Source organism: Coenobita brevimanus, chromosome 57 (genome assembly GCF_032717465.1).
Source record: "Coenobita brevimanus isolate Jiangsu-jjx chromosome 57, ASM3271746v2, whole genome shotgun sequence".
NCBI lineage: Eukaryota > Metazoa > Arthropoda > Malacostraca > Decapoda > Coenobitidae > Coenobita > Coenobita brevimanus.
The window spans coordinates 1,278,601-1,283,968 of NC_137010.1; positions in this window are offsets into that span (position 1 = coordinate 1,278,601).

The following is a 5,368-nucleotide window of genomic DNA, read 5'->3' on the forward strand; positions in this document are numbered from 1 at the left end:
ATCCTAATTAACCTTGATCTTATTTTTTTTTAAATCCATTCAAAAAAGTCATTCAAAATTCTGCACAGGGGCCAAAAATAAAGCGCCTCCCCTCCCCCCAAACCCCCCCAAAAAAGAAAAAACAAGAAAAAGAAAAAAAGTTGCTCATACGGCTGCCCAGATTAACCCTTTGACTCTGACAGGTTTCCAGGAGCCAAAAAATAAATAAATAAATAAATAATATATAAATAAAAATAAAAATGAAAAAATAGAACCTGCGTTTTTGGGATAATTGACTTTTTTTTTTTTTTTTTTAATATTTCGTCTTTTCGGGGGTTTCCCATTGACAGGCTGAATTGTTGTTGTTGTTGTTGTTGGTGATGGTGGTGGTGTGGTGGTGGTGGTGGTGGTGGTTGTTGTGGTGGTGGTGGTGGTGGTGGTGGTTGTGGTTGTGGTGGTGGTGGTGGTGGTGGTGGTGGTGATGGTGAAGATGGTGGTGGTGGTTGTGGTGGTGGTGATGGTGGTGGTGGTTGTCATGATTATTATTTTCACGTTTTCTTCCTCTATTTACACACACACACACACACACACACACACACACACACACACACACACACATCCTAATATCAGGCTCCATTTGTCTTCATAATAATAAACTAAACAAAATCTCTCTCTCTCTCTCTCTCTCTCTCTCTCTCTCTCTCTCTCTCTCTCATGCACTGCCATCAACACCATATAAACCTGTTACTCGTGTTTATATTATTTTCTTGTTAATCGTCTCCAAATCAAGTTTTCCTCCCCAAGTAAAAAAAAAAAAAAAGAATAAGAAAGAAAGAAAGAAAGACAAAAAAATGGAGGTCTGAACACAGCAACACAATCCTGAAAATTCCAACTCATCAGCAGACACGTGGTATTACCTAACACCAAACTGGTATTACTAACAATAAACTGGTATTACTAACAAACCCTACTACGTACTGCATATAAAGCTGTCTCTTCAGGCGCTGACGAAGGCCCTACACGAGGTGGCTCTGTGCACTGTGGGTGGAGATAAGCAGTTGCGGCGTCCACCCGGGAGCCACACCTCCTCGTATCTCCCTGCACCTCGCCGTGGGGAAGGACCTTAGTCTGACCCTAACGAGGCGCTGATGTACCTGGAAGACGGCCCAGCACCTAATCCTTACCTGTGATCGACGGGTCTGCTCGGAAGGACAGACCAGGGTTAAGGAACAACACCAACCAGTTTCCTCTTCTTCTTAATCAAGATACTCTCGCCAAATCCACACAAACACGGCGGCACTCGACAGTACACCACGACCACAACAATACGTAGCTGATATCCGGTTGCAAGCGCGCGAAAAATGCGTCACCCAAACGAAGAAGACACAGGGAGGAAGAAGAAGAAGGAGAAATAGAAGAAAAAGACGAAGAAGAAAAAGAAGACGAAGAAGAAAAAGAAGACGAAGAAGAAAAAGAAGACGAAGGAGAAGATGAAGACGAAGAAGAAAAGGGAGAAGACGTAATGTACTGTAGTGGATGATGAGTAGGTGTATACTTAACGAAGGAAGATGAAAAGCAGGAATATTAACGTAAAGAAGAGGAGAGGAGGAGGAGGAAGAAGAGGAAGAAGAAGAAGAGGAGGAGGAGAAGAGGACGTAGCGGTGAACCCTCATTTCATTACGCCATAAGTGGATTTTATTTTTGAATTTTTGTGTCCTTATGTAACCGGTTTATATAATTCTCGTTTTTTTTTTTTTTTATAATGGTGGTGTTCGTATCTGTGTTCAACGTATATATATATTTTTTTTTATTTGCTGGCTTTCACTGTTGTTCATAATTCTTTGTTCATTCCTATCCTTTTGCCATGTTCAACTGTTTCTATCCCGTCTCAGTCGTGTTCCGTTGTTTTCCATCCTGTCTATCCATCTACCTATTGCAAGACGCTTTAATCCCATATAAGGGGTGGCCACAAACAAATCGCCTCCATGTCCCCCTGTCCCCATCTTACTAAGCCAATTTCGCTATAATCTCTCTCTCTCTCCTCTCTCTCTCTCTCTCTCTCTAACGTATTTAAACGGACGAAACATTCAAATTTAAACAACATGACGTCACCACACACCTTACGTAACAGACAAACGATTATTTTCCCTCTGGTTTTCGCTCAGGTCTCTCTCTCTCTATCTATTGCCAGACGCCTCAGTCCCGTACGGGGTGGCCACAAACAAATCGCCTCCACGTCGTTCAGGTGCTGCAGGGTATAATAAGGGCGAAAATCAAAGCCTCCCACCTGTTAATTGAGCGAAACTGTCCACTCCATTCTGACAAAACCGGTTCGAAGGGTTACGCTGAAGGCAACTGTACAGGAAATTCCCCTCGCATCAATTTCGCGTTCCCATTTTGGCGCTTTTGGCGATGCTGTGACTGCCCTTCAGATTTCCTTGGAGAGAAATGTGAAGGCTGTGAGGTTCTTCTCTCTCTCTCTCTCTCTCTCTGTAGGTGGAGCCGCGTACCATCCACTCATCCGATGAAGTGCTACCCTCCTCAATCGACTGCAAAGTGAGACAAGGCAAATGGTTTCTTGCAACCCAGGGAGTCATTTACTACGCTGGGTGGTAACCATATAACCAAGTGACGCCTGGTGGTCTAGTGGGTTACGGCGCTCCAGCAGATGGAATGGATAAGGGTTCACAATGAAGGGGGTTAGGGTTTAGTCCTCACATTTTGCAACTCAGGGGCGAGGGAGGATGGTCACTCACCTTAAATACCGGAAATGAGTAGCCTAGCCCCGGGCCCCTACGATCCTGACGAGGCAAGGGAGGATTTGACGATGGGACGATAGCTGATAAAAAAAAAAATAATAATGAAATGGACAAAAGGAACTAGAAAATTGATTCATGCGTTTCTGAATATACCTTTTATTATTATTATTATTATTATTATTGTTGTTGTTGTTGTTGTTGTTATAATTATTGCTGTCTTTATTATTATTATTATTATTATTGTTGTTGTTGTTGTTGTTATAATTATTGCTGTCTTTATTATTATTATTATTATTATTATTATTGTTGTTATAATTATTGTTCTTTATTATTATTATTATTATTATTATTATTAGTGGTAGTAGTAGTAGTAGTAGTAGAAGTAGTAGTAATAGTAGTAGTAATAGTAGTAGACTCAACTATGCTAGAAAACTGATATATGCATTTGTGAATATGCCTCTTTTTTGTTCTTTTTTTTTTCCCAGAAGGTAGACATACTGGGAAAAAATTAAAGAAATGAGAGAGAGAGAGAGAGAATCGGAGAAAAGCCCCATTTTTTCCACACCCACTGTCTCTAAAATCCTGTTCCATTTTCAGCAGGTCTGGAAAAACCTTATTGTTAATGGTATGTAATTTGAAATGGGGCAACCACACACACAAACTCGCCATAAGGAAAATAAAATAATGAAAGGAAGAAAGAAAATGGGAGAAAATCATTAAAAAAAGAAAGAAAAAGAAAGAAAATAACAGAAAAGCATCAAAGAAAGAAAATAAAGAAAAACATCAAAGAAAGAAAGAAAATAGCAGAAAAACATCAAAGAAAGAAAATAAAGAAAAACATCAAAGAAAGAAAATAGCAGAAAAACATCAAAGAAAGAAAGGAAAAGAAAGAAAATACCTTAACAGAAGAGCATCAAAGACAGAAAGAAAGAAAATGGCCGAAGCGCATCTCACCCTTGTCACTGAGTTCCTGCATCGATGTTAACGGTTCTGGCAAAACCTGTTACATTTTGAATTTTTCTTTTGTCTTCTTTTTTTCTTTCTCTCTCTTTTCTTTTTCTTTTTCTTTCTTTCTTTTTTTTTTTTTTTTGCCTTGGGAATAGAAACGGAGGTGAAATTTCCATGAGGTTATTGAGTTCCGTTTGGTCCGGTTATGGTTGTCTGGTTTTGAAATATATGTAAGTTTTTACGGCTGAGATAGGTATGGGGAAAAATTACTTGATTACTACTAGTACTACTACTACTACTGCTATTACTGCTACTAATACTACTACTGCTGCTGCTATTACTACTACTGCTACTACTACTACTACTGCTGCTGCTACTACTACTACTACCGTTATTATTATTATTATTATTATTACTACTACTACTACTACTTCTACCGTATTATCACTGTTACTACTACTACTACCACCGGTACTACTACTACTACTAATTTCTCATGCAGTTTACGGCGACATTAAGAAGATATGAGAAAAAGAGGATTTTAATGGTTAGTCTGGAAAATAAATCGCTAAGGAAGAGGTGTTAGGGAGTCTCCTTGCCCCACGAGAATACGGGGAGGAGGACAGGAAAATTTAATCTATGGCGGTAAGCTAGATTGGGTTAAATTAGGTCACGCTGGGTTAGAGTATTATTTATTTATTTATCTATCGGTTTATCTATCTTTTTATCAATTTATCTATCTATTTATTATGTATTTAGTTATCTATCTATCTATCTATCTACCTGTCTATCTATCTATTTATTTATTTATTTATTTAAGGGACGGTAGGGGAAGATTATTATTATTATTTTTTACATCATTAAGGGTCGTGTGTGTGTGAGAGAGAGAGAGAGAGAGAGAGAGAGAGAGAGAGATGGGCTATAGGAGACACACACAGCCAGTTCCCACACCATCATTTCCCACGCCCTCTGCCTCCCCCCACACACACACTCAGCAACAGGGGGTGGGGTCAAGGCCACAGAACCAGAACACCTTTTTATTTTACTAAGCACAGTGTGGGTGAGGGAGAGTGGGGGTGAGGGGGTGAGGGAGGTGAGGGAGGGAGTCAAGGATGGGGTACGGGATTGGCATCTTTACTTTTTACAGGCGAAGTATAAGTGAAGATGTGCGTGAGGGTGAGGTGGGTAAGGAGGAAAAGAGTCAAGGACTGGGAAGTCACCACACACACACACACACACACACACACACACACACACACACACACATTCTGGTGTGCGTGTGTTTTCATAATTAGTATCCTGACCCAGTTAATTCTACATCTGCTTAAGTTTCCATTAATTTTGTCGTTGTCATTTACATCCTTTAATGACTTCGTTAAACGGCTCACAATAAAACCGCGAAAAATCGTATCAGTGTCTTGCTGTCCACTGAATTGCCATCGTCTCGACAAAAATTATTAGTGTTCCAATGGTGGTGGCAGGAACATCATCACCATCCAAGGCAATAACAAGTTTTAAATTACAGCTCACATCTAACTCAGCTTCTGTATCTATAATTACAGATTATTACTCGATGCTACAGACATCTTCACTTCATCCAGAAAAAGTGTCAGACCTTCGCCCACACTAGCATCTCGACAGTCATCACGCAGGCAAATTCTGCATCATTATCAGTCCCTTCT